The 13,197-nt window shown below is 38.3% G+C and overlaps 1 long non-coding RNA gene across 1 annotated transcript in view; it reads right to left on the bottom strand.

Moving 5' to 3' along the window:
• LOC130080293 (uncharacterized) overlaps positions 1–13,197 on the bottom strand; it is a 52,558-nt gene that overhangs the window by 37,055 nt on the left and 2,306 nt on the right. The window contains exon 2 of the long non-coding RNA XR_008806664.1: positions 10,875–11,081. This is a non-coding gene — a long non-coding RNA (uncharacterized LOC130080293). The remainder of the gene's footprint in view (positions 1–10,874; positions 11,082–13,197) is intronic.

Below are 13,197 nucleotides of genomic sequence, written 5' to 3'. Positions count from 1 at the left end.
ACACCTGGAGAGTCAATATATTGTCCTGCAACATGACCATGCCATTGCTGAACCCTACCACATTTGAATATGAGGAAACCCTACACTTTTTCAACAGATTAACCATGCATACATGCTCTGTACTTTTGCTATGTATATTACATTAGGTCATACACAGATGGTCTATAATTCAATCGTTCATGTAACAGCAGCTCATGCTTAGAAACCCTATGAATGGAGGTGTGTGTTTGTTGTACAGGGTTGGTCTGTTTAACTGATTGATTATGTTACAGCACATGGTAACACTGTATGAAAAATTAATAAGTCATTAACGATATTTATATAATGCTTAACGCATCAGGTCAAGTGTGATCATGTAGTCAGAATTGGGGGATGTTAAATGTTAACATTTAAGAATCAACCACATATTAGTCGACTAATCTGAATATTCTGGGGACATGTCCTCCTCGATGTTTGTGGTGGTTAAAGCACACAAATATAAATGTTTCAGGACTTCATAACTTTTTGAATATACACTAACTGATGATCTTATCTTCTGCATGATCATTATTCATTCTTATTATAAAGAATAGAATTATAAGTATTAGCAACGTTTCATAAAAATACTGTATATGAAATGAACTTCTTGACTCCAATGCAACTTATGTTACATGTATTTCATGTCATTGTACTGAAAACAAGAGAAAATCGTCACACCTGCAACAATAAGAAGTAAATCTAATGGCATTTCCCCTTGGTCATCTTATATATATAGCTGTAATATAAGAGGACAGTTCCCGCATTGTCTAATTCAGAGACTTGACCTACTGAGCTCTTCTTTCATGTGTGCGCGTTCTTGTTTAACCTACATTGAGAGAACCAAATGTCCCCACAAAGATAGCAAAATGTGACACTTTTGATAATGTGGGGCCATTTGGTCGGGCCCCATGAGGAAGGGGGGGGGGGGGGGGGGGTAATTTTGCTATGTTAATAATAATAACAGGCTATGTTATAAGTTCTGTACAGTTTGTACAGAACAAAAAACATTACGTCTATGGAGAGTCTACGTAAAGAAAACTAATTTGTGTATGTGTGTGTGTTTGTGTGTGTGTGTGTGTGTGTGTGTGTGTGTGTGTGTGTGTGTGTGTGTGTGTGTGTGTGTGTGTGTGAGTGAGTGAGTGAGTGAGTGAGTGAGTGTGAGAGAGAGAGAGAGAGAGAGAGAGAGAGAGAGAGAGAGAGAGAGAGAGAGAGAGAGAGAGAGAGAGAGAGAGAGAGAGAGAGAGAGAGAGAGAGAGAGAGAGAGAGAGAGAGAGAGAAGGCATGAACGTTCTAGATGTTTGCTTTGCACAGATAATGACATCCTGACAGCTCCTTGTCAGTTAACCTGGTCATCACCATCAAATATTAATGCAGCCTTCTTGATTAATACAGCTGCCCAAGTACAGCATCCAGTCTGCTATTAATGCAGAACAGACACATAGACGGAGACAGACAGACAGACAGATAGATAGACAGAGAGACAGAGAAATAGACAGATAGACAGATAAACACTGAAATAGCATAACAAATCCTAGATATACCGTAGATAGATAGATAGATAGATAGATAGATAGATAGATAGATAGATAGATAGATAGATAGATAGATAGATAGATAGATAGATAGATAGATAGATAGATAGATAGACACTGAAATAGCATGACAAATCCATGAGAGAAAACAACTAAGAGAAAGAGAGAAATAATATGTTCCATATCCAACTCAAGCCACCTGCTCAGTAGCAGCACTGGCAGCAGTGGAACTGTAATTGTCTTCACCACACAAAACAAAAATCTCCTGGTGTGTTTACAAAATGCCATTTCCCCACTAACTCCAACTGTACCAAAATCACAATCATTCCATCTTGTAGACTCAAAAGTGGCCAGTCTGTCTAATGTGCTATATACACTGAGCTTTTCCAGGACATAAAGGAAGATCTCAGTCATCTATAGATGATACACACCTCACTGTATTCCAATTTCCAACACACCAAAAAGGTATTACTGCAAATGCTTAAAATTTTATCCAGCTCCTTTGCCAGCCATTTCACATTTATCTTTATTAAATAGTGTTATAGTGTTATAAAGTATGTAATGAATCAACAGCAGCTGTGGACAGTGGCGTAATATTTCCACAACCATCACATACAAGGATAAATTAATTTATTTCACTTTTAATAGTATCATTAAAGAAAGTTTGAACACACTTTTAAAGAAAAAGACTACTTTTATGGAAGTTTTTGGGTAGTTGATGTTTTTGTTTTATGGAAAAGAGCAGCCATTGTTGACATCATAAGCAATACGAGTAGATGGAAGATCGTATTCTCCCTTGAATTCGTCAGACTACCAAACTATTGGAGGTGAATTTAGAAATAACCCTCTACCTGCCCCTAACATTAGCACAGGCTATGTTATTCATGAGCAAGCTAGCTGCACTATGCACTGCTAACCCACTCTAATCTATAAGCTTAGCCTGCACATGATGGATTCCATTGAAAGGACAGGTGCAGTGATACATCTTCCCATCTCTGTCTCTTTCTCTCCCTCTCATGTCCCCTCCATCTTCCCTAGGCATTGTTTCGTAGGGAACTGTAAGCATACTCGGCTACCAGGGCTAATAGCATCCCAGGGCTATTCAGGGTCCCTAAATGGAGGCTGCGCTCTACTGCTCCGGAGTGCTGTTTGTGAATCGAGGTTAATGCTGCCGGTGCTCACAATGTGGTCTCTGAACTACAAAGGACAGGTGTGTACGCACAGTAAATTGTCCTCCCCTCTTGTCTGGGTTTCCGAGTGGCAGGCCTCGTCCATTAGGCGCAATTTAGGAGGATGATCGCAGTGCTTGAAAAGGCCAGATCAAACAGTCTAGAGAATCCCAGGTGTCCGTCGCAGATTCAGACCCCTGCAATAACCACAAACCCACTTAGAGCTAATGTATTCTGTGTGGGAAATGAAGATGGCCTTTTGTTCTGGCCTTATGCGGGGTGTATTATTTAAGTTTCTTCTCAGATAGAGTTGAAAGCATGTTTGCATTCTGAAAGGTGCTACATGCAGTTCACATATATTGTATACTTGTTTAGGGTAAAACGTGAGTGTAGACTACACAGGTAGAGGGCTAAAGGCTTTATAATTAAGTCTATACTAGACATGATGTTTGAGTCCACGGCTTCACCAAGTTGCTCCATTAGTGATGCAATACTGAAAATAACAAATTTTCATGTTAATTTCTCCTAATCAACAGAGAACACAACTAGGCCAGAGTTATGACATCTGACCTTAATGGGTGTTGCAGCATTCTCAGACCAGACAGTCTGATAGACCGATAAATAAAAGGTAAACAAGAAGGTTGTCACATTACAACTAGGCCAAAGTGTTATGACCTCTGACCTCAGTGGGTGTTACAGCATTCTCAGATCAGCTATGGTAAATGTTGCAGACCAATGTAAAAAAAAAAGTACCAAAGTGATCCAACTTTGACTTTGAAATCTTTTTTCCTGACCTTTCCTTGGACAACTAATGGTACTTAAATGTGGCTGTGGGGACGTTGCTTTGAGTTGATATTTCATATCCTTTCTCTTCATATCTGGGACATGGCCCAGGGAGGACAGGCCAGGAGCAAAGGACACCATGTCCCATGTTTCTCCAGGTGATTTATGACCAGGCTCAGTGCCCTCATCCTGACCTCTTATTTGTGTCACCTGTGCAGGGACAGGCTCAGCTGAAAATGACAAAGCTCTTGTCCTGGGGTCATGAGTTGACCTGCCTCAAAGACCCACATTCTGGAACTCATCAGCGTTCTGGACAGCATCACTGAACTATAATCTCATAAAAATACCAACCAGTCCTTCCTTAATTGGGTATACTGGACAATAAACATTTCAAGTAGACAGTGTTTTGATGGTGAATTTTTTTTCACCTCTGTGTGACGCATTTAAAATGACAGTTTGGTATAAGTGTAAATAAGATACTATTTTATTGTAGTCTGCTTTCAGATAAGTCTTTCGCCAGCGTAATCCTCATTACTTGCAATACGGTAAATAACACCAAATGCTAATAGCTTGCGTATGACTTATAGCTAAATGGTGACATCTTGTCACTTAGAACAGAGGTTTTCAAACTAGGGCCCGGGGATCGCAAAGGGGTGCAAGGAGTCCAAAAAAGTTGCAAAAACTACACAAATTTATTTAAATGTTTCATTGTCTTTATATTACTTACTATTTGTTCCACACAGTATAAATGAGTATATACAGCTGCCTTTATAATTTATGACAGGTATTGTTCACTAAGGGATCATCACTTTGGTATCAAACATTTTGAAAACCCATGACTAGCTTGTCTGTATGGTTGGTTTGCAACATGAATATAGTATCTTGTTACTTAACATGAAAATTATAAAATTACAAAATTATAGTGTACACTTTGCAGGAGGGTCTGCTGACGTATCAACGTGTGCTTTGAAAGATGGATGTGTCCCACTCCCAAAGCACTTTTTGTTTTGCATTAGACTCACATTGTTTGCCCCATTAGCAAGCCCTGATGACTTCCTGGTATGAAAAATTCCTGTCACATTAGCATGGTGTAACTGAATAATCAAATGAACTGAGCACTTGTTTTTGTATGATGAAATGCAACATAAATAGTCAAAATCTTGACATGCGTGATTTTTTAATTAATTACACACACAGTGTTGTCCATCTCAAAAAGCTAATGTAGCCTCACACAGTGCAATGCCATGGACTTATCCAAGTCACACCAAAACATATGACAATGAACAAAGGATCTTAACTTCGACAGGTAAGTCATACCACTGACTCACCCGTTTTAAAAGGCATTCATTTCCCTAGCAACCAAGCGGCAGATAGTGTTAGCGCGGCAGTTTGGAGCAGATGGCTCAGTAAATACCTTGCCATGTGTTCCTGGGGAGGAACTAGAATGTATCTCGAAAACAGAGAGACAAAGAGAAGAGGGCAAACATGCACATTTTCAACACTGCTTATTCCTCTTTTTCTTTTATCTCTGATAGGAACATTTACTCTGAGCTTGATCAGTGCTCTCTAAACACAACAGGCCAATCTCACTAACCAGAAGATACTGGAACACCTTTTTATTTTGTATACCATCATATATATTTTACAAATGAGTAGTCTTTTGAAAATTAGAATGTGAATGGTATTGTGACTTACCTAACCTAGTTTATTTACTTTGTCCCATGTTACAATAAGTCTAAGTGTAACCTTTAGCTCTCAGGAACAATTAGCCAATCACAATCCACCCGAATTTTAAAGAGCTTGAGTATTTAAAGTGGCAAGCGCATAACTTCAGCATGCACTAATAAACAAAGTTATCGTCCGTTCGTGTGGATGCAAAAATAGTTTGCGTTATAGTTACAGTATCTTTATAGTTAGCGTTCTTGTAGTGAACGGCCCATATTACTTTTTTCAAAATGCGGCTAAAGTATTCAAAAAAAATATTTTGGGCCACTGTATTGTACATAGCACCATGATATTATATGTAACACATTCGTCAGTGTTCTTAAGTTATTTGCCAGCACAGCCAAAACAAGCAAGCACTCACAGTGTCAATGTGACTGTCCTTTACACAAAGTGTATTGCAACCCGGCTGTTCAGTAAACAAGACTCTCTCCTCCCTCTGAGCTGCTTGTGCAGATGTGAGCGTGGACCGGACCAGCTGGCCTGGTGAGTCAGAGCGCTTTCTACAGCACACAGCTCCTGGATCTGCTCTCACACCAGCAGTGACCACAGACTGCAATTCAACAAACACCTGCACAATCTGACCATGGCAACATGTGCGCTTATGAATTTTCACAACTGCTCGAAAAGTGCTTGCATGGAACATAATTAATTCTGAACAGAACGTTTTCCTTGTGCCAGGCTGAGCTCCATGTTGTGTTTTGGTAGAAAAGAAAGAGGACTACAGGTTTCAAGAGATAAGTTTATCTCCCCAAAAAATAAATAAAGTTCTGATATTGTTTACTCAACCTCAGGTTGTTTCAAACCGCTATATGCTGCATCCGCCAAAGCTCGCATCCAGTTTTAAAAATGTGACGCGAGTTAATAATGAAATGCATATATTTGCCTTCTCTGGTATTATTCAAATGCTTTAAAGTGCACATATTATACTTTTTCTAATATTACCTTTCAAGCAGTAAATAATATAGCTTTTTGTGAACTTGCACGGATTAATAGTCACCACAAGACTAGTAATGTGCACTAACAAAGAAAATAGGGTAAATAGGTACATTTTGATTTGATGATGACTTTAAAATAGCATAACAGGGGCAGTTTTAACGGTCAGCATATTTGCTACAATGCAATGACTCTTGGATCCATTTTGTCTTTAAGAATCATTCACTGAAAAGCAAACTGTTGGGAGCTCAGTCTGCTAAGGCTACATCAGCCTTGTTCATATGACAAAGTAGATGCAGCGTCATTCACCTTGCTTAATTCACAGCATTTGTCGCCGCCTGTACCCTGTCAGTTAATGTTCGTCAGCAGAGCTGAGATTCCTGCCCATTTGTGTTCCCTGTTCAGAATCCAGATGCTTCTCTCCTCTCCTCGCCTCTTCTCAGCCAAGCGGCGGCATGATTAAGCTTGATTTGTCACCAAATTATATACACAAAGTTTACATGCATTGTGTGCCACTCCAGCTGTTCCAGATTTGTACGATGGAATAAATCCTTAAGCACTCAATTCTGTGAGCACACACCACAGACTCTCCTGGTGAAGAGAGAGAAGAAGAAAGAAGGGAAAGCAACGACTGAACAAACCTAACATGTGTGAAAGGGATAGTTCACCCCAAAATGACAATTTTGTCATCATTTACTCACCCTCAAGTTGTTTTAAACCTGTATAAGTTTCATTCTTCTGTTGAACACAAAAGAAGATGATTTAAAAAATGTTGGTAACCAAACAGTTGACGGCACCCATTCGACCCAAGGTTTGAAACAACTTGAGGGTAATGACAACATTTCATTTAACTATCCCTTTAAGCTTAAGCAACAGTATTGCCAGGATTTATTCACTTAATTCAAAACACATTAAAAATGTAATTCACACATACTTCTATAATGAGCATGTTTTAATTTCTGAATTAATTCATTTAATCTGTCAGTATGTAAATAATTACATATGGATAACCACTGATACCAAACGTTTAGGGTCAGTATGACTTTTAAAACTTTTTTTTAAAGTCATACTGTATCTTATGCTTACCAAGTTTGCATTCATACAGCAAAAAACAGTAATATTATTACAACTTAAAACGATGGACTTTACACAATTGAACTGAAATCAACACTGAACCGATTTCAACTGAATACTGATATTTGATGAAGTTAGCATCAATGATTGTTATTTTTCTGTGTATCACTTTAAAACAATCTGTATTATATAAAGCGATATATAAATAAACCTTTTTTTATTTTAATATGATTTAAAAAGGAATATATTTCTGTGAAGACAAAGCTGAATTTTCAGCAGCCATTACTCTAGTCATCAGTACAACATTATCACTCAGAAATCATTCTAATATGCTGATTTCATGCTCAAGTAACATTTCTTATTATTATCAATGTTAAAAAATAAATAAAAAATATATGAAAAAACTAAATTTTTCTGTGGAAAACAGGATTCTTTGATTAATAGGGTTCAAAAGTTCAAAATAACAGAATTTATTTAAATGGGTCATGACATGAGAAATCAAAATTGCCTTGATCTTTTGACATACCATCTTGCAAGTTTCATAGTTTAAAACGAAGCATTTATTTAATCAAGCTCAAAAAATGGCTCGTTTTTATATTTTAGGATCTGTGACATCACAAGGGCACATACATTTGCATATGACTGCCTCCAGAGCAAGTAGTTTTACATCTTCACACCATAGGCCCTGTGTACTGGCATTCAGCCGCTTAAAGGCTTACATTTGCCTACACTGAATGTGAGTGTCACGTCAAAAGCAAATAAAACCCATTATAATCACTGACGCTGTCTATACTGGATACAGTATACAGATGCACATTCAGTATTTGACATACTCCACGCACTTGAGTCTGTCGACAACAGGACAAATGGAAGAGTGAAAGAACGTTTGCTCTTTTGCGTCTCTGTTCAGACTTCAGAAGGATCCCAGCATCGGAGATGGTAAATGGTTTATTTTAATGCCATCCCGTATCGTGTCGGAGGATTATATGGTTGTTTTTGTATTTTGTATTTATTTAGGAAACAATATACTGCTGCCTGTATATCTAGTAATCAATATTGGGAAACAAATGCTGTCAATTGAGCTTAACTTCTTTGAACACGGAACACGATGGTGGATCTGAACAAGGGAGCTCTGAACATTATGCAGGATCTAATGGACATGTGTTTTCACTGAAGCATATTCAAGCCACAGTGCTTCATTTTTCCAATGTCTAGGTATCATTCCTACAATGAATCAGATAAATGGAACAGGCAATAATTGCTTTGTGGGCATCATTACGCGAGAAACTGTGAAGAAGAGGTCGTAATTAGAGCAGACCTCAGAGCTCAGTAGACCTTGATCAATACCATTAAAAATGTGCACTTTTCTTAGACTGCATTACAGCAAAATAGATTTTTTTTTGCCACTAATGATTCTGAACTGCACCTCCATTACCACATATGAGAAAAGGCTTGATTAACATATAATCAAATCAGTTTCTCTTGCACATACTGATAATATTGAAAAAACAAAGTGAAGATTCACTGTGCAATTAAAAGCTTGTTATAATGACCTTCATAATCTCAGGATCAACAATACATTTCTCATTTATTTCTCAAATACAGTCTCATTTAGCACACTTTCATGCCCCTGAGCCATTGTGTACAAACAAAATGATTTATAATAGCAAACTACAATGGGAAAAGGGTGTGCAGCCTACAACAAACTGTAGTCCAAAGTCAATGCTAATGTTCATGAGTCGTTAGCACAACGCTATCTGACTCCCTCGGGTAAAATTACCACAGCCATCTTGGTTTATTTCCACTTCCTGTGACTTTAAAGGTCATCTTTAAGGAGAAAGAGATCTAAAACTTGTGTCACCTTTCTTGTTGAGAATGTGTGTTTGTAATTGTTTCTTAAGGACATGGGCCCTGCCAAAAGACAAGATGGCAGAAGGTTTGCACTGAAAAATCGTAATGATCAGCTAGTGTAATTACAGAAATCTAAATTTGCATCTTGGGTTTTAATTCATCAAATCCATCTTTCCTACAAGCTCTTTAGTTCGCTCCATCTGCTTCCTAAACAAATGGCGGAAAAGACTGGGAGTCTGTTAGCTCATTTTTCTGCCGCAATTACGCGGATGCTAATGGCTACTGTATTGATTGTTATTGCAGCGCAGAAGGTCAAGGTTGCATGAAAATGTAATCAAAAGAACTTTTAATGACACGAAGGAGCTAAATCGTCCCACCAGAAACCCATTTAAAGATAATAAACAATTAGCAGAAAGTCCATCTATACGTGTCACATCCTCTGGCTCCATTCTCGGTATCTGCAGCAGCTTGAATGGCAGATTTAGCCGAGCCTCCACCGTGGATCGCTCCTCAGAACAAGTTCACAATTTTCTTCACAACTCGACAGTATGCTTGGGCGTTCGCTAATTTCGCTATTGTGCGATTTGGCTCGCGTATCTGTGAAGTTTGATATTTTGGATGCTACTTGTGTAAAAGTGTGAAAAAGTCACAGCTTTCTGGGAGCTTCGTTCAGCTGCGTAAGATTAGCGACCTGTGATACTGCCGCTAATGATGAATTAGTTTGGAGTGCAACCGCAGATACTGTATCTGTCATTACTTAATCAACTTCAGTTCTAGCAGGCATGGCAATCAAACAACTCGGAGTTGTGTGCTACGGGGGCAGAGAGACATAACGCATGGCTGGATCCGCACTACTCTAATTTCCCTCCAGATAATGAGTTACATTCACTAATGTGATGTCAAAGGCATAGCCAGAGTTAATAGAATGATTGATAGGGCTCAGTAATAGCTCACTGCTGCAAAACAGACTCTCCAAAAAAACACTAAGCAATAATTAATCCACATTACTGACTGTATTGTGCAGAGGAATCCGCTATGTGTGCTTAAAACCTTTATCTCGTACTCTCCGAGAGCAGACGTTGGGCGAAAAACATTCGAAATTGTTTACTAACCTCCTGTCTAGGTAAATTATAGGCAGCCGCAGGCCAAACACTTTCAATGGTGACAAGTGATAATGAAAGGGAGATTTTGCATCAAAATGCTATAATATTAGTGTAAAGTGGCATCATTACATTTGATTTTCTGACACCGATGGTGCAAAACATTTGTTGTCATTTCTTTCAAAGCCAATTCACCCAACATTTTTTAACTCCCCATGACGCCTGCACATCGCAGGTAAAAAGAATGCATACATTTGAAACGTAAAGTGCAGGAAAATTAGACTTTAACCCCCTTCTCCTTCTGCAGTCGTCACAAACAGCCTTATTTCTTTCGCCGGCCCTGCAGAACTCATGCCATTTCTCCATGGAGCCCCGAGAGCTCACGTCGCAATTTCATCAACGCCTGCCGAACGGCGCGCGGCAAAACTCCCTCATAGGTTAATCCCGATATCACACTTCACCACCAGTTCACTAAGCTGCTTAAAAGGACACATTATAACTATGACAATGACCTGCTAATGGTTTTACATTTCTCTGAAGCATCATGAGCTATCTTTGTCATTTTTATCTCATAATGAGATCTGTCAATTGCACAAGGGAGAAGGAGATCCAGCGGCCAAGGACGCTGATATTTCACCCGCCCAGGCAGAATAAATAATAGCCTGAAAAACGCAGGGGACAAAACAAACCTTGATCCCCTCCACTGCTCAGTTTTCGTAGCAGGCGACTGCTTGGTCTCCTCCCCAGGGGTGCTTGTGTTCTGTGTCGCTATGAGCTGCTTTGCTGCTGTGGGCAGGCTGGTCCTCAGGGCCACGGCGCTGGACTCCACGCTGGCCTGTGATGGATGACTGGCTGCTCCCATGGGCGTCTTTGAATATTTCCTCAAGCAAAGTCGCCTGAAGAAAATGGGACATCATTTGTCACGTTATTACTGTATTAAGGCCAAATTTTAATTTTCTTTCTTGTTCTCCTCTCTTGTCCTCGAAGAGCAATTTATGATATAGGGCCATCAAACTTGAAACAGATGGTTGTGACGGTTTCTTCTCTTAGAGGAGGAGGTCTACTGTGAAATGTCAATCGGAGACGTTAAAAAGAATATCTGATGATGATCCTATTCTGCACGCAAAATTAAAACTTTAAAGCATGGGTCCAGATGCACACTAAATGAACCATTTGCAGTTTTTTAGTTTGTTTGTTAAAAGATATGTCTGAGGAATTCAGGAAGAATGGATGACTAATCAGAATACGTGGGCAGTGGATGCATCAACACTGAACTGATAAATGCAAATGAACAAAAAAACAAAACAGGGTTGAACAATAACCATCAAAACTTAGATTTAGAGCTTTAGTCATACTTTCTGTTCTTTTAATTAAACAAAGGCCTATTTTAGCTGGTACAAATACATTTCTGGAATATTTAAAGGCAAAGTTCACCCAAAAATTTTAATTATTTACTTGTGTACTTGTGTTTCATGATTTCCTTTCTTCAGTGGAACACAAAATTAAGGGTTATTATTGTTAACTAAAACTAAAAGTAGTAGAATATTTTTGTTAATCTAAATAAAGTTGAAATCAGAAACTTTAACTAAACAAGGTTAAGCTGGAAAAAAATATTTACTGGAAATAAAAAACTATAAATGAACTAAATATAAATTAATCATAGTGTATATGTATTAGGGGTGTAACGGTACATGTATTCGTATTGAACCGTTTCGGTTCGAGGCTTCCGGTTCGGTACGCATACAAACCGAACGATTCCTTGGACCATTTTTCCTACCGACAAAATTCGCGCTGGCGCGATCACCACAACGTTGCGCAACATCAAATGGCAAGCGTAAAGAAAGCGGAACGAAACTGCGCTACTCATTATATTGTGCTTCACGGATCGTTTATCAGTTCGGAGTTCGGACCAGCAACATCTGTGCAGCGCGAGCCGATCTCGATCAAGCGACACTGTCACTACACAGCGCTAAGATCAAGTGAAGAAAACATTTGAATTCGCCACTGAAGTAATAACATCGCTGCGAGATCTAGTGAGAAGCATTCACATTTCTCCGTTATTAACCGTAGATCTCTATTAGATCAAACAGCGCTGACGTGGACACCAGGAGAAATATTGTGCCGTGAATGAACTAAGTTAGTAATACTTTACGTCCACAGACCAGCAACATTCACCATAACTGTAATCAGTATATACATACACAAATACATAAAGTATCATAAAAGTGGTCGATATGCCTCTTGCACTATAATTTTATGTCTGATTTGTGAACAAATTGTTCAATTGAGGTCTTAATGAATCGGTTGATACAGTGCACAAATTATTTGTTCACAAATCAAGTTCAAGTGCCTGACTCAATGATTTGGTAATAGCCATTAATAGTTACTGGAGGAGAGGATAAGCAAATAACTATTTAAATTGTAATATATATATATATATATATATATATATATTTTTTTTTTTTCACAAAAAGCTATCAAAGGACTTCAGAAGACTTGAAATATAGATGTATGAGTGAGTCATATGAGCAACATATATGATACTTTTATTTTAGAGTTTGACCAGCTTAGTCCTCTTTAAATTGCACTATATGGGATTTTTTTCCCCCAAGATATTCATTTTGTGTTACATAAAATCAGCCAGTCAGTCATACAGGTTTGCCAAAACATGATGGTGAGTAAATGATGACTGAATAATAATGTTAGGAGCAATATCCCTTTAACTATTCATAAAAAAAAAAAAAAAAATCATAGGATATGTTAATGATGCAGCCTACGGCAAAAATTTAAATTCCCTATTATCATGTTTTTATATTCCAAAACTACTCTTAAACTAGTCATTTTAATATTATCAGAAGATAATGTAGTACCCCTCGTTTTCTGTATTATTTATGAGATCATTATTTGTCGAGGAAAAGTTATCCTTGAATAACTTTTTCAAGATCCTCTGTATAAACAAAGATAAAAAAAAGTTTTAGGTCACCGCTCACCCCAAGGCCTCTTTGCATTATG

Source organism: Rhinichthys klamathensis, unplaced genomic scaffold (genome assembly GCF_029890125.1).
Source record: "Rhinichthys klamathensis goyatoka isolate OS25496 unplaced genomic scaffold, OSU_Roscu_1.1 h1tg000032l_1, whole genome shotgun sequence".
In the NCBI taxonomy this organism is placed as follows: domain Eukaryota; kingdom Metazoa; phylum Chordata; class Actinopteri; order Cypriniformes; family Leuciscidae; genus Rhinichthys; species Rhinichthys klamathensis.
The sequence above is the reverse complement of the archived record's forward strand: the minus strand, read 5'-3'. Positions and strand labels throughout refer to the sequence as shown.